The sequence below is a fragment of the Drosophila pseudoobscura genome, chromosome X (genome assembly GCF_009870125.1).
Source record: "Drosophila pseudoobscura strain MV-25-SWS-2005 chromosome X, UCI_Dpse_MV25, whole genome shotgun sequence".
In the NCBI taxonomy this organism is placed as follows: Eukaryota; Metazoa; Arthropoda; class Insecta; order Diptera; family Drosophilidae; genus Drosophila; species Drosophila pseudoobscura.
In genome coordinates, this window is record NC_046683.1 from 63697473 (window position 1) to 63723175 (window position 25703).

Sequence of the window (25703 nt, forward strand, 5' to 3'; positions counted from 1 at the left end):
AGTGTTGTTGTCTTGTTTGCTGTCGAAAATTGCCCCCGAGTTCATGTTTATGCGATTCACCTCGATGCCACACCAACACATTACCTCTCTGCCGCAGCCACTCTGCCACAGCGATTATCTAGGACACTCGTGACGTCAGACACTTGAAAATTTATTGCACCAGCAAGAAGAGCCTCAACTCAGACCTCAACTTTTGATATGTCTTTCTTTTTGGTTGCTTTTCATTGAGAAACATTCAATGAAATTTCATTTATTTTTATTCTTTTTTTTTCGTACTTATTTTTATACGTTTTTCGTATATATTTATATTGTGTGTGTGTGTGTGGGTTGCTTCGTACGATTTATGTTTTGTGTCTTTATTGAATGGCAGACCATTTTTTGCGATCAAATGATTCAACATTTTGTTTGGCATTTCAATTTCAATCATTTTGTGTGGCCAAACAATGAAGGCGATGGATGGATGGAAACCTTTGGCATTCCATTTGGTAATACTCTAAACCATGGATGTGATATGGTTCTAGTGGCCTTGCAGTTCTTTATGGGAAATAAAGGAAGAACTGTAGGAAGAGCCCTTCTTGGAGGAGACTCTCATGGCTTCCAGAGAACGCGAGAGGGAGAAGCTCTTCTTCGGCGATTAATGCTGCTGGGGAAAACCCCAGCAAAAAGTGCATTCTTTGGATGGTTTCTAACCAGACTTCAACCGCTTTCTTTGGCCATGTAAAAGCTCTTAGAGGCAGCCATACCTATCCCAGAATTCCCTGAAAGAGCCAACCAGTGATTGTAGAATCTACATGGCCTTTCCAATTTTCCATCATTCGTAGCTGAAAAGTGAAGGACTAACAAATTGTTACCCACTTTTGCATCCGCTGAAACCAATCTTCAAGGCGGAAAACTATAGATTTGGAACCCCTGCATCACGAATCGGAAATCAATTGCAAAAGGCCGTAAAATCAATGCTTGTTTCCACATTTTGGAATTCAAATACCCTGGAAAATCATTCTTGAAGAAAATTCAATGAATTTTTGCTTATTTCGTTGCAGATAAAAGCCTCAAATATCTTTGAATGCATCTTGGGGGAATCACAGGGAATTATAATTAAGGCATATAACCCTCTAAGGTTCAGGCTGGGTGGATAGTCCGAATCGTACGAATAGGTCGACAAGGAACCGCAAAGTCAATCGGAACCAAAAGAGTTTGGCAGCCAACAGTCCAGAGAAGGATCCCATTGCATTGGTCTATTCTGCGATGGGTTCACCCTTAAAAGGACTCTAATATTGTTTCCCCTTCACTTCGTATAACTCCAAAAATCAAATATAAAATCTCTAATAAATTAAATTGAAATTTATTTTCTCCATTTTCGTGTTGCCACGCCTTCCATTCACGACTCCATGGAATTGTTTTGTTTCTTCATTATATATTTGCATTATAATGTATATAGATATAGACATCTTTATCTGGATGTCTCGTTCCATATGGTGTTGCCTCGCTGTGAAGTGGCAAACCAAATTTGGTGCCGCATTTGCCCGACCGGATGTCGTTTCGGGCATTCGAATATTGAAATCTTTATTGTTCTTCTTTTTGATTAATTTATGGGGCAGGGGGCGGTGGCGGTGGCAGGGGCAGGGCCAGTGGCAGTGGCGTGGGAGGAGGAGGCAGTAAATGAAATGACTGTTCGAATTTAATTGCGAGGCGGGAGGCGCAACAATCTAGTTCCATCCCATAATCGAATCATTCGATTGCACATCTGCTGGGTGGGGCGGCAACTCTGGCCATCAGCTGGGCGGCCTGAGCTGACCTTGCAACCCCCAGTGGCAGGCAGCAGTCAATGTCGAGGCTACGCCTACCCGATGGATGTTGCCAGGGCGACGCTCAGACAGCAAGGACATCGGAGGCAGCGCCATTGGGCAGGAAATGCAGACAGCAGCAGTGCCACATAGAGCCGCGGGGGTGTGTGGCATGTGGGCGGCAGTGCATTCAAAATGGCCGTCAAATGTATGGCAGCATGACCTTGAAAGCAGCTGCCCCATTGGCTGCTGCCACACGGGTTTGGGTGGGCTGGGGTGGGGTGGGGTGGGGGCAGCAGCCAAAGCAGTGGCAGGAAGAGATCCTCGTGGCAGCAGCAACAGGAGCACGATGGAACAGGAGCAGCAGTCGAAGTCTCCGGATTAGTCCGCCGCCTGCCACACGAACGGCGGAGTCGCAGAGCCCACGCAGCGTGCAGCGGCACGAACAGCTCTTCGGGCTCCTGTCGTGTGGGGCCTCGTGTGGCGTCCGAAGGAGCTTTCGCTGGCTGCTGGCTGCAGCAGCAACGATGCAAGCATCGTGCTCTGCATTGGTGTCTCAGTCATTGGACAAGCGTCAGGCTGCATTCAACGTGGCATCTCCTCCGATTACAAAATCAAAGATAATACTTTTGGAACAGCCAGTATCCGCCAGTCACCAGATATACTATATACAAATATATATTGTCCAAGAAGAGAGCGAAACAGGAGCCAAAAGCACACACGATACACCCCTGCGTATGGGTAATGCCCAAAACAGTGCACCCCGCCAACAAAAGTGTTTTTGTACATTTTTTTTGAATATCAAATAAGACAATTATTTTTCGATCGCATTACTATCCAAAAACAGTATTAGAACTCCAGTGAAATATCGTATAAATCCAATAGGAATCACCCATTAATCGAAGCAAATTAATCAGAAAAGGAGCCTCAAAAGTACAGTTGCCGCAAAAACAAACCAAAAACCATCTCCCCCTCGAATTGAATCGAGTGCCAGGCGGAGTACAGAAACCAAATCGAAACTCAAAACCGACTCAAAGCAGAAACCAAATCAGAAGAGTCAAGCTATTACTCGGAAATCAAGTCAATAAGGACAAATAAAAGCCCGGGAACTCACCGCAAGGGCTTTCAAGCATCCATCTTTCAGAAGAACCCGAACAGAAGGACCTCCGGCATAAAGCAGTCAGAAATTCGAAGAATCGAATCTAATCGAGTGCCAAGAGCCAACAAAAAAAAGGACATCCTGCATCAAGCAGTCAGAAATTCAAAGAATCGAATCAAATCGAATGCAAAGAGCCCACAAAAAAAGGACCTTTTGCATCAAGAAATCAGAAATTCGAAGAACCAGAAAGAAGTAATCCACTCGTTGCTCTTGCTAGCTTTTAGCATAAAATTGGTAAGTACCTTTCCCCGTTACACTTTATCCTTATCAAATATCAGTCTGTAGTCCTTAGTTTGTTTCCTTTTCCTACTCCAAAGTGCTGCCACAAGTTTAACAAAAGGTGAAAGTGTACTTAGAAAAGGTGTCATGGGCATGGCAAAGATTCAGCTTTCAAAAGCCCCTCTTAGGAAGTGGTATAAAGCCACAGATTAGCTATAGAATAGGGGGCCAAGTGTCTCCGAAACCTTTTCAATATGACAAGATTTTGAGGATTTAATCAAGAGTTTTTATCGAATGTTTACTACATTTTTGCGACTTTTATGGAATTGTGAATAAATATTACAGATTAGAGATCTTTTTAGAATTAATTCAACAATATGTGCCACATTCAAAGCCATTTCGAATGGTGCCAAATAGTCTCTTATAGATCCTTCAAAAAGCTAAATATTGTAGCGTTTAACTCATGAATTTTTGTATTTTTATTAAATCTTGTTATATTTTTTTGAATCCAAAGGATACATACATACGTCCTTAAGAATTTTACAATATTTTGGAGCTTAAATTAGTTTGTAATCCTTCGAATAGGTTAAAATTTAGCCACAGGTTTAGTATCTTACAGATGCAAATTAAATGTATTATTTTCTATAACAATTTTTACTACAATTTTTAAGTATAAGTATAAGCTCTAACAGCCTTTAACTGCTCATCGTGATTCATTTAAGATTATACATTAATTTTTAGAATTTTATAATAATAATTTTGTGTAATTTGAGCTCTGCCCAAATTCGATTGGAGCTGGGAATAATGATCAATATTGAATCCTTAAAGATACACTTTCTTCTTGGGGTTACTTCTGTCTCAAAATGCTATCCATATCATAGGGTTACTCTAAGAGTGAGGGTTCTCCAATAGACAACACAAGGCCATAGATGTGTCCCTATTGCTCAAGTTGTAGCGCGAACTGTATTTATTCTGCGACTTCAGTTGGTAGAGGTTTTCCATTCACTGATTCATGGTTTATTTCACACTTTTACAACAAATTCTAGTTATTTTTAATAACTTAAAAGGTTCCTTTTAGAACCCATTTCTTGGAAACATTTTCTTCCTTAACTCCCAAGATATTTCCCTATAACCAACGGCTGAACGGCTCAGCGGAGTCTCTGCTAAAAGTCAAATATAACCTTTCCTTCTATGCGTATTCCGCGTATATGTACCTTGCCCCAAAGGCAAATCAGTAGCCGCAGCTTTAGAGCTTAGTCTTCGCTTTGGAATGTGCCATAAATCATTTTCAGTGGCCCAAAAATAAAACGAAAAAAAAGAAGCTGCAGCCCAGGCAGCGGCAAGACGAAGATCGGCGGCAGAGTGGAGCGGCAGAGTGGAGTGGCTCTTAAGTTAATTTAGTGGCAGATCATTAAAATTATTTGGCGACTTTGAGAAATTCGAAACAGTAGCCGCACAAAATACCGACAGCCGAACGAATCTTCAAATGGAATATTGGAGCCTGAATGATGGCGAGAATGGAGGATGGGACGACGGGTAGATGGGGAGATGGAGACCCGCTGTGTTCATCTGCAGATGTCTCATAAACCCAAAAAAAAAAACAAAAAAAAAGATCCCCAGACAATCGTGATATATACTCATACATTTGATTGTATTTTGCTTCTTTTTGGGTTTTATTTTTGTATGAAATTTGTATAATCTGTGAATGCGCATCATATAATGATGCAAAAAATCAAGATCAGGGCCTGCAAACGACACACTTTTGCTTTTTGTGGCTTCAATTTGAAAGATTTTTAACCCATTGCCAGCTCTGGAAATTTCAAGAACTCTAGAGCAAAAAAAACGTATGTATACCTGCTGAAAGCCATATGGAAATCTTGATAAATCCTTAAAGCATGCGATTACTGGGGAATTTTTTTTTAAGGAAGAGCCTTAGGCCTTCTTCGGTTTTTTGTATAGAATTTTCATTCATTTTTGGCTAGAAAGAAGGCTTTTTCCATGTCTACCAAAAAGGGTTTCCTCAGAGCCTATTCCACAGGGTTTTTAACCCAAAAATTCTGCAGATTTCAGTAAAAAGTTACTCGTTAATTACAGAAATTTCCTATAGGTGAAGGATTTCCTACGAAAGCAGGATTATTTCCCATCGAGGAAAAAGCGCTTCAAACTTAAATTTCAGTTCCCCAATGGGTTAAGGCTCCTCCCATCTGTATCCGTATCTGTATCTGCAGCATTCAATTAGCCTCGTTTGAGGCTGGCGACTGTATCTGAGGCTGGAGCTGGAGTTGGAGTTGGGTCTGAGGATTGGCTGGGGGCTGGGGGCCCTGGCGTTGACCAAGACTAATGCGCACATTTCATGCTGATCGTCGCAGGAATTTCAATTCCAATTCCCATTCCCATTGCCATTCCCCCCTCCGCCTAAGTGAGTTCTCATTTTGTTGTTGTTTCTTTTGGCTTTTTTGGGTTTTTGGTTTTTGGGGATGGGCCTGAAGACCCCGACCTTTCTGTTGTTGGGGCTGTTGCGTGAATAACTGCGTTAATTTCCCAAAAGACTTGACAGCGGATGTGGCTACCGATCTGCCATCCTCCAGGGGTATCCCCTCCATTCTTCACTCCTTGGAGGCTCTCCAGCTGTCTCCACTCTTGAGAGAGAGCATTTATCTCCTCCTAGTCTTACTCTCTGGATTCTTTTTTGCATTTGGCATTCCATTCCATCAGATCTTTGCCTTCTGCCATCGATCCTCAAACTTTTGGTTTGTTTTTTGGGTTTATCTTGATGTCGCGGCACGTGTATCTTCCGAATGACCATAAATGGTCGCCGAATATGTCCGAATATGTCCAGTTTTTGGCAACAGGGAGGGGATCGGAGGGGAATATGAATCATTATGAATATTCAATGTGGGGGCCACTCCTCCGCCTTTAAAAAACACTCGAAAATTATGAGCTATGGCTATCATTACAGTTTCTGCTGTGGGTTTCACAGATCTCCATTCTCTCTCTCTCTCTCTCTCTATCTCTTATATCATTTCCTCAATCGCTGGGTGTATCTCTCTCTCTCGCTCTCTCTCCCGCTGGCTGTCGGAACGGAAGCGAGTTGGCGTTTTCTGCCACATTTTTCCACCGAAAATCAGTTAAAAATCAACACAACACAACACAAAAATTTAAAATAGTTTTTCCATGTGGGGGCTGTCCAGCGTTGAGTGCGGCTTGTTAGGCCTCCCCCCCCCCCCTTTCTCTCCGCCTTTTTATGATATGCAAATCTCCGACGGGAGGGAAAGCGCGGCTTCCAGCTTGGACTTTGATTTTGGTTTTTTTGGATTGATTTTTGATTTTAGGAGCCCACTCTTTAAGCCATGTCTTTCCCATATTTGGTTGTAATTTTAAATATGCATTTATTATTGGTGGCATGTGGCAGATACGCCTTCTCCCCGCTGTTTCCCACGAGTTCCATTCAGTTTTCAGCCAATAAAATCAAAGACAGGGAGGTTCCCATTCTAGAAAGATTTTCTATAATTTTTCTTCAATTTTTTCCAAGAAAAAAAACCTCTCGAATACACCCGGAAATCCTCGCTCGTGATTAAATATTTACTGTATGGAATTATCAATAGTTGCTTTTGGCAAACAACAAAAAGACACAGGAAAATGCCTAAAAAAAAACTGTTCTTGGCCAAGTCACGAGTTGGCCCCGTGACTCAGAGCCAGAGCCCGTCCGCACTGAATGGCAGACCTGATAAAACCCCCAAAATTCTTATCTTCGAGATACTACCACGAAACGGAATGCTCTGCAATTCTGATGAAATTTTTGCGATGTCCGGATTTCCATGGAATTTAAATTCAATTTGCAGTGAAAGTAGAAAGCTATCGCTAGATTGGGCTCCAAATGAAATTCGAATGTTTGAATATGGATCTATATGTGTCCCGAAAGACCCCAAGTTGTTGGTATCTCATGATATGAAAAAATTTGATCTATTTTAGACGGAAATTGTACCCTAGAAGTGGGTCGAATGAGGGTCTTTTCAGTAGTATTGTATCAAGTGCTCAAATGGCCCCAAAAGAGGACAAAAATAATAAAAGGACAAAGATTATTGGTAGCAAATAATTAAGAGAAAATTGTGGAGGTTTTGGAAGAAAAAAGTGCCCTAAGAAAGGCTGTATGACCTTTAAACACGTGATTTAGAATTGGCTTCCGATGAGAGCCCACCAAAAAGAAGCGCCGGAAAGAAGACCTTTGAGACCCTGTTTGACCCTTCAGTGACACGGAAGCTGACGTTGACACAAAGTGGTTCCTGCTGCGATGAAATCACAGATCAGAGAAGGATCCTTTTTGGTATATGTATTCGGTTTCATATGGTGCAAAGCCGAATGAGGTCTAGCGTGCCGGTTGCATCTGTCTTCTAAAAGCGTATATCTCTTACGCAAAGCTAAAGGCGAAAGATTGAAAATTTCAAATTTATAACTAAAGAATATACTTTGAAGAATATATAAAATGAGTTTATAGGCAAAAATGCATACTAGTTTTTGATTTATTTTAAAAGTTAGGCTCATCATCTATTGGGAGGCACCCTGTATGCACATACATTTGTACACACATATGTATTATTCTTATTTTATTAAAATATATACTTTTATAATCCCTATACGAAATTTAAAAAACCTTAAATCGATTTCCAGGCAAAGTAGTCCAACAATTATATATAATATATGTACAATATACAAAATCTACAGAAATCGGTTTTGATCGCTATACTTACAGCGCCGCTCAACTGAATGGGTACAACAATTTTCAAAAGTAAAATCTCTATATATTCTGTAAATAAAGTTTTTAAACTGTTTTCACTGCCAAAAGTCGAATGAAAACCCAAGAGCAGAGAGCAATTCCCAACAACTTGAATGGTGCCAAGAGTATTCTGTGCTTACTTGTATCTCTATTATTACTGTAATATTTGTACACCTGTGCTTCTGTTTTCTGAGGAAAGTAATTCTCCAATTACTGCCATTCGAGCCATTGCTCTCCTAGGGTATCTCTAGCTTAGGGTATCTCTAGCTTTAGTTTCGTTTTTGTGACTCGTTTTAGCCAAATGTGGAACGCCTCCACGCCCCAATAAAAAGAATCACAAAATGTGGGCAAAGTCGAAAAATTCGGAATAAAAAACACCTTATATGGGGTATATTTTTTTTTTTTTTTTGTTTTCTGATTTATGGCGACGAATCGTCTGCGGCGGTAAAAAGTCTTGGAAAAAATGACCTGCTTTAAGCATTTTTCCAAAGAAAAACCCCCCGAAAAAAAAACTGCAACTTCAACAAAAAAAGCAAAAGAGAAAAAAATATCGAAAATTTAAACAAATTCAAAAGAAAATATTACCAGAGACGAAACAGAAAAGAAAAACGCTAAAGAAAACCCCAAAAACGAAAAACCCAAAAAGCAAAGACAACATTTTTGACTTTGCAAAAAGCGAACACACGACGAAGGCCTCCATTCATTATATTCCGTTCCGTTCATTCATAAAAACGACGACGAAGCGAAACGAAACGAAGCGAAAACACACGCTCTCGCGCTGTCGATTTGCCTGCTCTCTCCCGACGGCCTGGCCCAATTCGCCGCTGCGCTACGCTCTTCGGCTCATTCCGAATCGAATTCGCTGCGAAAAGAGTTGAGAGGAAATTTGCATGGCCTGGCCTGGCAGGCGACGGCGACGGCGACGGCGAATCTGTGTGAGTGTGTGCGTGAGTTGAGCGCCTATTTTGTATGCTGTGTGTGCCCCCCCATAGTAACTATGATGATGCCTCTCCGCCGCTGCCCCCGCCTCTTTCTCTAGTTCCCCTTTGGAAAGTTCATGCTAATCTCTGGATCGGCCCCCGCCCTCTAACCATTTCTCTAGTCGCTTAGATTATCTCTGTGTTTACTAGAGCTCTGATTTTTCGAGGCTTGGCTTGCCACCGACACTCGCACTCACACTCACACTCACACTCGCACTCACACTCACACTCACATCATCGTGGCTCACACTTAAATCATTCGCTGCTGCTGGAACGCACGCTTTTTATTTTGTTGTTGTTGTTGTTGTTATATTTTACTTGATTTTTCTGCCCCCCCTCCCATTTGTTGTTTTTCTGTTATGTAGAAGCCAAGAAAAGTGCTACTGGTTTTTTGAGATTTCGCCACACAGGGTTGTCGAGTCCCCAGTTGTGGGGCACGAGTCTGGTGTCTGTTGGTTCTCTTCGCCGCTCGGCAGCTCTGCTCCAGCACAGTCTTGTTGTTGGTTTGGCTCTTTCAAAATCATTCACACTTTGAGTGGGGCGAGATGTTTAAATTTTGAGTACGTTTTGAATAGAGAAGGACAGGCAGTGGAGCGTGGAGTAAGGGAACCCGAAGAGTGCTGCAAAATTGGAGAGAAACGAAAGAAAGCTCACTCAATATTTCCCTTCCAATCTTTCATAGTTTCCCCTATGCTGCCTCTCGTTGCTCGGTGTGAATGATTTCTGATTGTCGTGGTCCCACCTGATCTCACACACACACACACAGATCCACTCATTCACATGTAGGCCCAACATCTTACCTCATGCAACGCACACACACACACACACACAGAGCGAGAAAGGGAGAGAAACAACATCTTGAATCCACGCATAGACCATCGTTCGCCTCTCCTTCTCCAGCAGGTCGGTCCGCCACCTCCACCTCCGCCCTCTCCCTCTCCCTCTGACTTCTCCAGCAGCTACTTTCTAGCCTCTCTTTTAGTGTCGTCGGGTCTCTCCCTCTCTCTCGCTCTCTCTCTCTCTCTCTCTGTGTGTGCGTATTTTTCATTCATATTGTCAGCCAACGCGACGACGCCAGCAGAGCAGCAGCAGAGCAGAGGTAGCAGCACCGCGTCTCCGTTTTGGTGAAAACAAGCCAGAGGAAAATTTCATTGAGGGAAAAACGTGGATTATATGGAAAATGCGACACTCGCTAGGGGGAGGGGGGGGAAAGGGAAGACTGTGGTGTGGCTGGGAGGTGGAGGTGGAGGTGATTGGCAAATTGACGACGAGGAAAATTACCAAGTTTATGCACGCAAAGGCCGGAAAAGCGACGGCGGCAGCGGCAGCGGCAGCGACAGCACACCCATTCGTGGAAAACTTGATTCCGATTTGGATTCGCCGCGTAGGCAAAAGTCTGGTCACAAACGAGGGGGTGCGGGTGGGGAGGGGGAGGAAGGGTGTTTCAGGTAGGGTAGGGTAGGGTGGGGTAGGGGTAGGGGGCGGTATTGTGGGGAATCCACTTTGCTGTTGTTTGAATTTAAATTTAAATGAATGAAAAAATAAAACTGACATGAATTCGCCTCGACCCCACTGTCTCGCCCCTCTCTGACATTCTCTTGCCGCCTTCTCCCCTCTTCTTCTCATTCAACCACCACCCCACCCCACCCCACCTCTTCTTCCCTCTTCCCTTGCGACAGCAGCGCGCCTACAAGTTGGCATATTTTCAATTTCCGTTTTTTTTACACACAAACACACGCACACAGGCAGAGAGAGAGAGAGAGAGAGAGAGGCAGACACACAGACACAAAGCTCCACAAACATGAAGAAGGGAGCGAGCAGCAGTGCCGTGGGGGTGGGGGGGCTAGCGGCGGGGTACACACTGTCACAAGAGGGGGTCTGTTGGGGGGCGACGGCGGCGGCAACGTCCGGTTGGTTTTTAGTACGAAAAGTCGTCGTCGTCGTCGTCGCTCGCTCGCTCTTGCTCTCAACATAGGCCGCCCGCCCCATTCGTTCCCCTCTCCTCTCCTCCCTCCCTGGGTGTTGGGGAGGGGATCCCAGGGAAGGCCGTTTCATCGCCAGCCATGTGTCTTTGCAACAACACAAATTCTGTTGTAGCTGTAATACATACACTCTCTTTGAGTGGGTCTGGTCTGCCTGCTCGCTCTCAATGTTTTGCGTGTGTGTGTGTGTGTTTGAATTCGCCTGGCCACTATGGCACGCGATTTCCTGTGCTCTATCTGACTCTCCTTTCCACAACTCCCTACTAATTGGCCTTCTTACAGTCGATTTCTATCTACTACTAGCATTTCGTCTTTTCTAATATATTTACTAAAAAATTCACTTAAAACTGCTCTAAAAACGCTTTCAAATCGCTGGTAAAACGCCCATTCAGCAATAGCACTCACACACAGACATAATTAAGTCACACACACACACACACACACACCCATCGGTATGGTATGGTATGCCTCTCCACTCGCCGCTTTTTGAGAATGAAAAATTTGTTCAATTAAAAAACAAGGCGAAAGATAGAGAGAGAGAGAGAGAGCGAGATATACAGATACGGCGAATAAACGATCGGCAGCCGGCCTCGCTCTCACTCCATCGATTCGCCACAAACACGCTCTCTTCGCTCATTTCGCTAAACAAAAATCTTAATGCTTAACATGAGTGCTTTTTTGATGCTAAGGGGTTTATAGCCTGCTTTTGTACCAACTTGAGAGAGAGAGAGAGAGAGAGAGAGAGAGAGAGAGTGTATGTTGTTTTAGTACTTTTTCGTTGCTGTTCTCAATTCGCTTCATTTCGCTCTCTTGTATCGCACAAATATCTCACTCAATACCTAACATTTTCTCGACAGCAGCTCAGCAGCATGTTGCATCTAGCATGTCTCGGCAACATGCTGTTTGGATTGAGAATTTGTTTCGTCAAATGAAAATATTTAAAATTTTCTGCTGCTTAAAATACAATCGAATCGAAATGTATCGATTTAATTATGATTTAATTATGATCAGGAAAAAGACGAATTTTTTTGTTTACATGTATGACGGCCCTTTTTAGCACTATTCGTGAAAAAATGATTGGAAAAATGGGATCTGCATAGTGTAACCATCGAGACGCATATATGTATCTCTCTCGCTCTCACTGCATGCTCTTCCCACAAGGCTGTCTCTGTGTAAAGTCGAATGTCATAAGACCATACAATAATTTGGTCAGAATCATCTTTCTTTACAATACAATCAACAATAAAAAAGATTAAAAAAAAATAATGAAAAAATGTATTATAGCTGATTTAAACAAGCTTTCACATTAAAGTTAATGAAATATTATATCTTAAGTAAATTTAGAAAATAATATCGGGGACAAATTATACGGAAATATGTGTTTTATTGACTTTTAATGTTTAATAATGATCGATGTATTATAATATTGGCCAAGAAGAAGTCCTTTCGCAAACAACATGAGTGGATTTGCCAGCAACATTTTTTAGGGGCCTTAAGAACATGTGCACATGAAACTATTATGGGTTATGGGCAGGTATGGACAAGATCACCTCACCTCAGGGCCCTACATGCCATGATTGTTGTAAGATTTTACAAGAAAGTATTTTGAGCAAGGGGTGAGGAGCCTAGACTGGCCATGCGTTCGATATTTCTGGTCGTTTCACCTGTTTTCCATACCTTTTTCTCTCAGCAACATGAGTATTGTTGGCCAAGAAACATTTTTGCAAGCCCCGGCAACATTTGGAGCGTGCGCACGGCCTTGCCCCCGCCCCCGCCACCGTTCACGTTGCCCAATCGAGCTCGTAAAGCGTAAAATCTCTGGCACTTAACATAACAGGGGCTCCTAACATGTTTCGGACAGGGCCCTAAGTTGCTAAGCTGCCGCGCTCTCTTGAGTGCGTTCGCGTTTCGAGTGGCTTTTTCCCTCACGAATCGGTGGCGGCGGCGGCACAGTGGGAATCATGGGTACATTACATTTTTTGAACTCGGGCCGCGAACAATGAAACGACGTGTCGAATTTTTTTTTTAAATTCAGAAAATTACGTTGATTATCCCACTAAAATATCCATACTACTGATATTTTCGACAACAAAAATAAAGCCAACAACATCAACAAATATTCAACATCCCTGCCGCGGACAAGGAAACAGCAGATAGGATTTTTTTTTTTCAATTCAGAAAAGTCCGTTAATCAAATATCCATATTGATATTTTCGGCAAACAACAAAAAAATATCAACCAAATGTCTATGGATTTGTCAATGTTCAAGATCCATTAATTCGCCCCGCCTCGTGCTGAGAGGTTGCCGCGACTCGACTTCGACTCGAAAATCTACCACTCCTACAAAGATCAAATATTTTTTTTTTTCCAAAACAACACAACAACAATTTTTTTGAAACAATATCGTAACAGAAAATACAACAAATATCTGTGTGCAGCGGCAGTAACAACCACAACAACGACAACAACAAGTGAGATCAAATTCTGTGTTTGAATGTTTTTTTTTTTTGAATGGAATTCCTGCTTCCAATGGAAATAATGTGCCTCTAAAAATGCAAATTGCGCAAAGAAAATCAATGTCTATTTAAACATCAACAACCACAAGCAAAAGCAAAAGCAACAGCAACAGCAGCAACAAAATCATAATTCAAATACAAAAACGTGTTGAAAGAGAGAGAGAGAGAGAAAAAAAATGAAATAAAAAATTAAAATCAAACAACAACAGTCGCCGTCGCAGCAGCAGCAAACATCTATATATACATATATATATATTTATATATAAAATTGCATAAAAATATTTTACACACACACACACACACGCACACACGGAAGGCGAGACGACGACAAACACACAAACACACTCGTACAATCGAGCGACAGAGAGACATACACCGACACACACCGACAGGCGACGACGTGGCCCCCGTTTCCCGAGAGATCGTGTGAGCGTCGCTGTCGACGTCGACGTACATACGGTTACCGTTTCGTTCCCGTTCCGATCGATCGTTCAAAAAATCGTATATTATTTATTATTCTTAACAACAAAAATAATAACAAAATCAAACAACGCGGGAGACCAATATCGAAACCAGACGCTGTTCGCAGTTCGCAGTTCGCAGCTCGCAGCTCGCAGTTGGCGTCGCAGCTGCAGTCAGCGTCAACGGCAGCGTCAGGCGTCCGGCGTCAGGCGTCATCGTTTTTGTGTTAATTAAATTTACTTTTGTGAATGAAATGCGAAAAAGAGCAAAGCGAAAAATCATTTTTAATAAATGCTAAATAAAATCCAACAACAACAAACATATATATATCTGGAATATATATATACGCATATGTATAGATCGGCAGATCGTGTATAACAAAAAAAAAACAACAACAACAAGAAAAGAGGAGATCTTGAACCCCCGAAATCCGAACCAGCAAAAAGTGCCTGTATCTACTATCTTTTGGATTACATTTTTTTTTTTGTATATCTACAACACGAAACCCAGTGCCAGAAAAGGATTATATCTAGCGGATATATATGTTGATTTATTACGGAATAAATTGCACGGATTGCTATTGAAAATCAATGTAAGTGTGCCCCCTTCTCGCCCACAAACAGCTGCTTGAGATACAGATACAAATTGTGTGCTGCAATTTCAGTTAATTTCAACGTGCTCACGTTTTGGCCTTCAGAATGTATCTCTAGATGCTGTTGTTGATGTTGTTGTTGCATAGCCAGGAAATGCAATAAAATTCTTATATGTAGTATATAAATAATTGGTGTACACTGTACATAGATGTATCCATAGGAATATCTGATTAATTTATGGCCACATCGTGACACAAAAACATAACAGGAAAGCCACAGACTCTCGTACATACATATGTATTTATATGGAATGATAGAAGCAGGAAGGAAAATAGATGGAAATGGAAATGTAGGAACTTATCCACATACAAGACAGTTGGACATGTATCTTGAAGATGTCGATTTCTGAATGAAATACTCTCCCGAGAACAAACTCGAATGCTTGTACTCTCGCCGCCTGTGGCTTTCAGCTGTCTGTTTGCTGATCAAAACATACAGATAATCCCTCGAAATATAATATTAGAAATACTGAAATATATTCTATATATTCTATGAACATGACTGATAACCGAACCGATTGATCTATCGATCGATCACTCTCGCGTTTCGTTTCCATAGAGAATTCCATTCACAAATCAGCCACAGACTTTTGTACCTCTTCCTCTAATCAGTTTTTTCCTTATTTTTGTTCTTTTCTTTCTTGTTTTTTTTTTTGTGTGGCTTTTAAACCTTTGGACACTCGAGAATGTATTTTTCTCCCACTCCCGCTCTCCAGCTCTTCCCCTCTAACTTTTTTTCTATTTTTAAACTATTTATTGTGTTTAATCTAGAAAAAGAAACCGAAGAAAAAGTGCGTTAAGCGGAGGTGTGTTTCGTCATCGGTAGACCTCTCGTATTGCCTTCTCCTATGACACTTTTTATGTGTGGCTCGATAAGGCCGTACCCCTGCCTTTTTTGCTTTTGCTTTCTTTTTCCAACGCGCTGACACACGCTTAAAATATCAGCAGACCCTTCCAAAAAGATTGATAAAAAAAAAGAAAAAAAACGAAGAACGCAATGAAATATTTTTAAGTTTATTTACTTTTTCGCTTGCTGTTAATTTTTGAGGCTAACGGAAACGCCATCGCAGTGCCAGTCGCATACACAACGAACAACAACAACAAAAACGAAGAGAATAAATAAAAGAGAGGCGTAAAAAACACTTATTTTTCGACCGATAAACGTCTTAACATTTTAGTTTTTTTGGTTTTCTTTTCTTTTTTTGATCGATGGATCCCCTGCCACCTTCTCGCTGTCTCGTTTTTGAGGTTTCGTGTGTCTTTCCAAGTGTTCCAAATGTTGTTTCACCGCTGTTCCACTGTTCCACTGTTCCATTTATGCCTTTGAAAGGCAACCCCAATAACCCATGGAAAACCTTAGCTTTTCCCCTCCAAAAATACGAAGAAAAAGAGTCTTCCCGCCTTTGGCGAATATTCTCATCATCATCATCATCATCATCGGCTTCTATCGTCTGCGTCATCAACGTCATTGTAGATCTTGTGCCTCGTTTCGCTCTGCGGCTATCGCCTGGCGATGTGTGTCTGGTCTGTCTTGCTGTCTAGCTGTTTATTTGGCTAATAAAAATTAAGCATTTAATTTATTTATTTATATTTATATATCGCATACAACGTATCGTATAAACGTGTGTCTCTGTTTGTCTGTGTGTGTGTCTGTTTTTCTGTGCGAGAATCTCCTTCTTCTTCCATTATGAATGAAACGTATTTCGGGGCGATATTTTTGGCTATGACATAAATATTCTACACGGCGATTGCCGAGTGAGAATTGCCTCTTGCCACTTGATTCGATTCAAAAATTTGATTGCAATATTTGAGGCATATTTAATACGAATAGATATAGATATAGTTCCAGCATTTCTACAGATAATTATCTAAAAGAAGGAAAGATACAACATCATATCGTGGGGTTTGGTAGTTTCTGGAGCACCTTTTCCAGGTGTTCGTAGAGCCTTCTTAGGGGTGGAAGAAAGGGAACAGATATATACTCCTGCGAATACCCTTTCGAATTGTGAGGTGAAAAGTACTCTGTCGACAGATCGCGATACCCGAATTCAATCAATCTTCGTACCCGCCTGCCGTCACTTACTGATCTTTCCACCTGATTTATAGGCAAATGTTGTGTACGAATATAAAGATATAGTATCTAACGGATAGTATTCAAGAATAGATTGAACGACGGACGGAACAACCCTACGAGAGGCAAAAATAAAATCAAAAGCCCAACAAAAACTGCAAAAACCAAAAACAAAATGACAGCAAATTAATTGCATTTTCCCGCTAGAGAAAGAGAGAGACAGCGAGAGAGAGAGAGAGAAGGATTAAAAATAGAATAATCACGAAATACTGTTACCAAAATGTAAATGCAATTCAGAATATACATTTGTATCTCATAGATATCTCTGTACACTTGTATTCTCTATCTGTATCTTTAGAGATGTATCTGTAGCTGTGGCTGTGGCTGTGGCTGTATCTGTAGAATAGTTAATATAAACCAGAACACGTTCTGACGACAACAACACAGACAGAAACGACGACGACATAATTGCAAAACAAAGGCTTAGAAGGCGACAGGGGGTGGCGGGGGGGGGCCCTGTGGCATGGGGCAGGCGGCAGGCGGCAAAGCGGACAAAACTATAGATAGAAAATTGCAGAAAAAATATTCTCATAAATGAAAAACTTTGTGGGGGAAACGAGCATACAAAATGTTTAGCGATGGGGGAAAATGCAGGGAAAACAGGCAAAAGGGAGACGAAAAGTTATGGAAAAAGAAAAGATCGAGGAGAAAGAACAAGGATAAGAGGAGCGAAAGGGAAGTGGAACAAAATATCAGCTAGAAGTGGGGGAAAAGTGGGGAACAAATTGGCGGTTTAGGCCAAGAATTGCGCATGGCCTGCACCCCATGTGACATTTACTGAACTCTCGCGGAAAGGTGGCTGCGAAATATGTGGCAGAGGGGCGCATCAGTGGCAGTGGGGGCGGGTGGCGATTGGCGGGTGGCGGCACGTAGCACGCTTCAATGAAATTTCGTTTTGAGATTTTTCAGATATGCCATAGAGAAAGATAGGCGCACACACACACTCGTGTACAAGTATCTATCGGTAACCACCACAAAAAGTATCTTTGTATCTGTGCTGTGACAGCCGCCGCCCCACAAGAAGAAAAACTGCGAGCAAAAACAAGAAGCAACACAATTTTGATGCCGCAAGCAAAACATGTGATTTTCATTATTTTTGTCGTCGTCGTCGTTGTCGTCGTCGCAAAAACCAAAATAAGACCACCAAAAAAACAAAAAAACAAAAACAACAACAACCAAGTCTCTTGTTTATTTTTGAAAATTATATTTGTTATAAATAAATTGTAGTCTTTTTAAGGGATTCATGAGACGATCGTACCAGAAGTAGAAAATATAATACCACAAATAGATGAATGTAGAGGAAAAATAGTTAGATATCTGGGGAATTTGTATCTAGAAAGGAGACAGAACCCGCTTTGAAATGTGGAGTAATATGTGGAATGGAATCTAGGAAAGGACAAGTTTGAGGTGGTCTAAAGAGCTCTCAAAATAATGGATTAATGTACATGGTATACAATCATCTGCAGATCGTTTCAGATTCCCTTTGCAATGGATACTCTTGGTGGATCCCTGTGGTGGATCCTTTTGGAGCACATCCCTCATAATTTCTTTGAAGGCAATCCCTTTTTGCATCTCAATTTGGGTGCTTGCCACATGCCGCATGCCGCTAGAAGCTTGTCCATTAGCCGAGCAAAGACAATAACTTTGTGGCAGGCACTACTGCCCCCTTGCCACACGCTGGCCTCGCCCCCCCCAACCGCCCTGAGCTCTCATTTCCGTTTTGTTGGCTTTAGTTTTTGTGGCACTTTGTTCCCTCTCTCTCTGGCTCCAGCATTTTGGCAGCGGAATGGGGAGTGGACTGAATGGATGGACGGATAGACGTGCCACCCAAGTGGTTCGTTGGCTACGTCCGAGCAACGCATACAAAATGCTCATTAATCGCCGACACATTCAACATCTATATATATCCATCCGTGTACATATCTGTACATCTATCTATATCTTTGTGCGCAGCTAAGCAAAACAACAAATCGCTGAATATATCGCTATAGAAATTGTCGTCAATGAATGGCCGGTTGGTCGGTGGGTCGGTGGGACAATAACGAACGATTTAGATACGAATACGGATTTGGATTCGGATTGGGATACAAAAACAAAAAGGTTTGAAGGTTCTTTCTGTGGTGGAACCCAAGGAGAAATATGTGCTCTAAAGGTATCATATTGGGAAAGAGCTTCTATAGGATGATGAAGATGGAAAATGTAGCCTTTCCGGTGGATAAATCGAGGAAAAGTTTCGCTTCTGATGGTTCAAGTGATCAGAAAATGGTGTTATAATGGTAAAAGTGATCGTTAAAAGAGTTTCTCTGCCCCAAGGATGGGGTTTCGCTGGAAAAATGACACAAGGATGGGGTTTCATAGGAAAAATGAGACATTTTGGCTATAAAGTGCTTAAAAAAGAACGCTTGGAGCTGCAAAAAACAATGTTCTTTGGGCACGAGTTTGAAAAATACAAGTTTCTGAGGTTCTAAAGTGAGTAAAAGCCAAGGCTTGAAGCACCAAAGAGCCCTAGATGATGTTCCCAGCACCAAAGAGCCCTAGATGATGTTCCAAGGGATGAATGGAGCAAAAAAGGTGGCATTTCCTATGACACCTCTCTCCCTCTCTCGCTCTCTTCCCATCTCCCTCTGAATTGTGTAATTTTCTAATGAATTTGTAATGCAATTGCTGCAACCGTGTGACCTTTGCCACCAGAAGAAGCCAACCAGGCAGGCAGCAGGTGAAAACTCCAACGTTTTTCATCGGGAAAATATGAGAATATCCACGAGGCTGGGGCTTGGGCTTGCGGTGGGGGTGGGGGTGGGGGTTGGGGGCTGCGGGTAAGGGATAAGCTAAAGCTAAAAGAGGCAGCAAGAGTCATGGTCAAAAATAGCACTCTGGCGCTTGAGGAGGCGTCTGGAGGCGGGATCTTGTGCGTGGGCCACAGGACGCTCGCTGTCTCCAGGACTCGGCAACGTTTTAGCCATGTGTTTCGCGTAGGTGACCTCAGGACGGGCCTTCCCACGCAGCAGCAGCACCGGCCTTCCTCCTTCCGTAAGGCTTTCGCCTCCGTGGGCGAGTGGGCGTGTGGGCGAGTGGGCGTGTGCTTGTCCACCCACAATCAAAACGATTTCCACCAGACAGCTTAAGCGTCCGCCTCCGCCTCCGCCATGCCCCCTACTTTTGCCTGGGGTTACAGTTACAGGTGTGTGTGTCTGTCTGTGTGTGTGGCAGGGTGACAGCACTCTCTCTAAGGCTTTCCGCTTTTCGTTCTCTTTTTGTTGTTGTTGTTCTTTCTTTCGTTTTGGTGGAAATTTTCGTTGTATCTAAAAATAGACTTTTTGGGGTTCAAAGGAAATTTTGTGGGACAAAACGACGAGGCAGACGCAAACGCAGACGCAAATGATGACGAAGATGAGGAGTCAAGTGCGTGCTGCCCCCCCCCAGGGGGTATGTGCGTGACACGAAGTGGATCTAAATTTAACTTCCAAGAAATCATAGAAATTATAGCACTTTTCCCATGATTTTTCATTGTTTAAAGTGGAGCAAATCATCTCCAAAAAGTGCCTACCACATTTGCAGGGGAATCTGTGGCAAAAAGTGAAGATTTCTTTGGTTTGAAATCTCCTTTCCTTATAGAAAACACTCTTTTAGAGATACTTTCTTGGTGCGTGCCTGCATTTTGGAAGGAAAACCCTCGCGGGCTTAGATCTACCTACCTTCCACAAAGTATCTGGTGGATGTTCCATCTCTATCTTTGCACACACACACACACAGAGGGCAGAAAAACTTTGCCCTGAGAGTCACGCACTTTTCGGGTCTCATTCTTTGATAAACTTTTGGCTTTGCCTCTGTCTGCACGCACCCCCCAGTGGGTGGCTGTCTGCGTGTGTGTGTGTGTGTGTGTGTGCGTGTGTCTGTATCTGTGCGTGTTGTATCTTTGGGATACATTAGGGCGGGTCAGGTTGTTTACATAGCCCACAGTAGTCGCCTGCCTCTTGCCTCTTGCCACTTGGCTGTTGTCCCTGTTTTGTTTTTGTTGCTTTCGTCGGGTGGGTAGGACTGTTCCTTCCCCAAAAAGGAGGCCGTTGCCGTCGCCCAAATATTTGCTGCTATTTTTGGGGCAAGGACTCTATAAATAGAGGAGCGTCAGGCGGCTAGAAAAGACACGAAAGCGGAGGCGGAGGCGGCGGTGGCGGCGGTGGCGGACGGAGAGACAGACAGGCCGGCGGTTAGATGTATCTGTATCTGTGTGCTTGTAAATGTATCTTTTGGGTGTGTGTGTGTGTGTGTGTGTGCCGTTTCATTGACGTCATCACCAGCATGTCATGAATTTTTTCGGTTTTTTTGCAATTTTTATTCTATATATATATTTTTTTTTGTCTATGGGCACAGATACACACACAGCCAGCTGTCGCCGACTGCGCTGCCGCAGCGTTGGCCGCGTCTTCAGATACTTAGATACTTCTGCCGCTGCCGCTTCTGTGTGGGCGTTTGCGCGTGTAAGAAGGATGTGAGCGGAATTTTTGAATAGAGAATTTCACGCAAATTAGATATATAGAAAATAATGTTGTGTGCGTTGCCTGCCTGCCCCTCTGCCTCTGCCTCTCCCTCTACCTTTCATTCTGTGTGTGTGTGTGTGTGTCTCTATTAGTCTGTGTTTTCATTGTATTCCCCCGTTTCTATTGTCACGAGAGAGAGGGAGAGAGAGAGAGGGATGGAGCCCATTCCCAAAAGGTGTGGGCGTTGCTTTGAGGACTAGAGAAAGAGGAGGAACAGAAGGAAGGGAAAGGTATCTGTATTATAATTTCAAAATTATAATAACAGACGATTGACGAGGGGATGAAATGGGTAACCAAGAAGGGATGCCATTAGGAGACTCAATTCAAATATATTATGGAATTTTTTTCACATTTATGCCAATAATCTGGGCTATAAAGTTCATATTTATACGTTTTGAACCCTGTTTGGAAATGCTTGAGCCAAACTTTCATCAAATATATGTTTTTGCAATTGAAAATGCCTTAAGTTTTACCCCTAAATGGAGAAATATATCCTTTGATACCTATTCCTGGATAGATATGTACATATGTATCCCAAGAATGGAAGGGAAACCATCAGTATTTCCATACGCAGTGACTCTGACTGGACTCGATCCACTCGATCCACTCGATTCATTTTCGTCCCCTGCCTCACAAGGCAACCCCTGCTCCTGGCCGTATCTGGAAGATACAAGAATGAAGGCAGCAGCTTGCAGCAGCGATGATTCGATTGAGAATTTCAACAAAAGCGATGCAATAGAAATCCAAATCAAAGAAATCATCAATAAGGCTAGAGAGAGGGAAAGAGTGAGAGAGAGAGAGAGAGAGTGACAGACAGAGAGGGTTAGTGGGGGGAGAAAACATTTTTCACAATGAAAAATCAGGAGAACATCTGTTGGATGCGTGGGTTTTAGCTGTATAGAAAAAGAAAAAGGAAACACAGGGAGATCTCTGGCGATGGAAAGGTGTTTCTCTGGCTGTGTGTGTGTGTGTGTGTGTCTACAATGCCTGCACGCACAACACGATCGGAGGGGCATTATACCATCCTGGGAGTAGGAAGATGTGGCAGGGCAACACATGTTGCAGCTTCCTTTTTTGGCTGCCACTTAACTCGCAGCGACAGCGGCAGCGGCAGAGAAAATTCTACCTGAAATCTACCTACTTTACAAAAGGCACGGACACACACACACACACACAAGCGGAGAGAGACATACATAGATACATAGATACTTTTGGTTTGTAGCCTAGAGAAAATTGTAAGAGGAGACAGATGGAGCAGCAGACGGCAAGGGGCAAGGGGGGGAGCGACAATCGGCAGAAGAAAATCTTAAGGTCGATCACTTTGTAGTTTATGGGGCTTCTTCTCCCCCCTGCTTCCTCTCTCTCTCTCTTTTCTGATCTAAGCTCGAAAGAGCAGACACCAGAGGCTCAACAGTCGTCTTCGATGCAGCGATGAGCCTTCAAAAAGAACTAGTTCCAGGGATTTGAAACACCTAAAAGGTTCTCTAGGCATTGATCGATAGTTGGGTAGTACGTAAACCCAGGAAAAAGATCTCTTAAAGCCGAAACAAAGTTGGAAAAACCAAGCCGAATCCTCTGTTTCCTCCTTCTTCAAAGCGAATCCGGAACCGGGCTTGAAACTAGTTCTTTGAACTAGTTATTTTGCGAGGCATCTCTGATGGAAATTGGTTCGCCTTCCCTGTCTCTTCTTGGGCTCTTCGTTTCATTCGTTTTTGCTTCATTTGTTGGTGATTTGATCTCTTTTGATGCTTCTCCCTGTCTCCCTCTCTACCTCTCTTCCTCTCAGGTGATCTCTGGCTTCTCTGTTTCTTCAATGATTTCTATATAAAAATGTCTAAAGGAAAACCCAACACAAAAAAAAAAAAAAGAAGAAACCCTCACCATTTCAGACACCAAGAATGAAAGAACATAATCATCATTATCATATGATAATTATCATTGTGGAGAGGGCCCTGCCATACACGAATGTGGCTGTGTCTGTGTCTGTGTCTGTGTGTTGGTGTATCTTCTTTCATTAACACACATTTCGGTAGTATCTGTATCTGTGTGAGGAGCCCTTTGCCGCTGCCACATGTGCTGCTCATTTGCTTTGAAAACTATTAGCCTGCTGGCTGCTTGTGGCTGCTGCATGCAACATATGGTCTCTGGCGGTGCCTCTATCTCCCTCTCTCTCTCTCTCCTCACTCGATTGGGCATTTAAATAGTTTAATGATCTGTGGGCTCTGCGCTGTGATGTGACTCTCATCTGGAGTTCGGGGACTCGAGCTCTCGGCTGTATCTATATCTTGCTGTGTCTACCCGTCTCTCCCCATCTCCCTCTGCATCTCTGTATACTCGTGTATCTCGTGGCAGCAGCATCTTCTACCGGATTCCCGTTTCAGATGCCTGCAGTCATTAGCGTTTCCTGTGTAGGTTTTTCATCTGTCGCTCTTCACATTTCTCATACAAATGTATCCGTATCCGTATCTGTATCTGTATCTGTATCTGCATCTGTGTCTTTGCATCTTTGTGTGTGTGTGTGTGTATATTTTTAGCAGACATCCCACAAAATGCAACATGTTTTCAAAACAGAACCCATAAAATAGGGATAAACGGAAACAGTTTTCGAAAGAACAAAAAAAACGTATCTAAAGAGTTTTCTAGTGTTAATATTTAAATCCCATAATTGCTTTTTTGATTTCTCCCCCGAAGAAAGGCCTCAAAAAATTAATAAATTTATAATCAAAGTACTTCGCTTTACCACCATTTCCTTAAGCCCAACATTGACACATTTGTATCTTTTATATGGCCAATTAATGCTTGTGCATACAGATTTTTGCTGCCACCAGAACTTGACATCAAATTGAAAATCAGAGCAGCGCAAAAAAAAGTCCAAAAGAAATGCCAAAAAAACCAAAAAAAAAAACCAAAAAAAAACAAGAGTTTTTCGTGCACGCATTCCAGACATGATAAATGCACAGAAAAATCGGAACACTGTCTATAGGAAAAGTGCCAGTAAATGCCACGAAAGGTTTCGAGCACTTTTGGTGGGTAGGGGGGGGGGGGGGGGGGGAACCTTTGAAAGGGCACTACAAAAAATCCATAAAAAACATTTACTCTTTGGGGCTCAGGAAACTGTCTCGTATTTCATTATTGTATTTATTTTTGTTGTTGGTTTTTTAATGAATATTTTTTTTTTTTTAATTGGGTCACATGTTGACATTACCATTTTCGCCAGGGCAATAATATTTTATTAATTAATTTGACAATTGAAAACGGTAAATGGCCATTGATAAGGCAAAGCGGCAGGGGGGGAGGGGGCAGCGGAGGCAGGGGCAAGTGTCTGGTGTCTCTGGTGCCCGTCGCCGAGTTGTTAACCAGAAACAGAGCAGGGGCATGGACAGGGGCGGGGGTAGGGGCAGGGGCAGAGGCAGGGGCGGGGGGTAGGGGCATGGGCAGGGGCAAGCGGCAGAGGCGGAGGCTGCGAGAGTGAGAGACAAACCTGTTTGCATTTGATTTTTTGCCTGGCTTTGGGTAAGAGAGAGGGAGAGGCAGTAGTGACAGCGAGGGGTATTATGATTTTAAGAAGAGGTTTGTTTGTGGTGGCTGCATTTTGGGATTCTGTCCATCTCTGCTGAATAATTATTCCTAATCGAAGGAGTCCCCCCCTCAGAAATGTTCCAACAACTCGTCCCTCTATATCCCTTTGTTTCTTTAAGCCAAATGTGAGATCTGCGACCCATAAACCTAGTTCTTGCCTTCGTTACTTCGGCCGCCCCTCCCTCGCCCTCGCCCTCCCCGCCCCGCCCCGTCCCGCCCCGCCTTTGGGCCCTCTGCCGTCTGCGGCGTTAAATAATTTTATTTAAATCGCGACTGGCAGTGACACTTGTTTGTGCAAACAGGCGAACAAACAAACGCAAACCCACAGAACACAAAACAGACAGAGAGGGGAAGCGAGCGAGAGGGAGAGAGAGAGCGAGAGAGAGAGAGACACGACGACACCATCAACACCAGCGAATGCGAATGCGAATGAATGTATCTTTTGAATCGTTTGGATGAATTAGCCATGGGGGACATCGCCCCCGCTTTGGCGCTCTCCCCTCCCCCCCCTCAGCCCCTGTCTTTGCCTGCGGATCCCCACTTATTAATGAAAACGTTTCAAATGCCACATTTCACAATTCGTGCGCCATTGAATCACATCACATCTCTCTCTCTCTCTCTCTCTCTTTTCGTTTTCGTTGTATTTTATTCACAAAATACGAATACGCGAATATACGTGAATTCGAATGCGAATTGGCAGCGATGCTGCCACTGGCGCTGCCACTGCCGCCTCTGCTGCGTTCCAAGGTCAAAGTTTGCCTCAGAAGAACAAGAATTTTAGTGCAATTAAAAATAAGCGTGAAATGAACAAAAAACAATAACAACAGCAACAACAACAACAACAAAAACAACACTAAACAAAAATTGTTTTCAAATTACGTGTGTACGCGTGTACGTGTGTGTGTGTACGTGTGTGTGTGTGTGTGT

At 42.9% G+C, this 25703-nt stretch overlaps 1 protein-coding gene across 2 annotated transcripts in view; it reads left to right on the plus strand.

The window, feature by feature from the left end:
* The first annotated feature begins 3070 nt into the window (after window positions 1–3070).
* sty (sprouty signaling antagonist) overlaps window positions 3071–25703 on the plus strand; it is a 28353-nt gene continuing 5720 nt past the window's right edge. Inside the window, exon 1 of one of the 2 annotated variants that reach the window (XM_015188437.2) lies at window positions 3071–3177. The gene's annotated coding sequence lies outside the window, so the exon portion shown is untranslated. Of the gene's footprint in view, window positions 3178–13711; window positions 14469–25703 lie in introns of those variants that run through there. The other variant, XM_001352824.4, reaches the window with a different exon arrangement.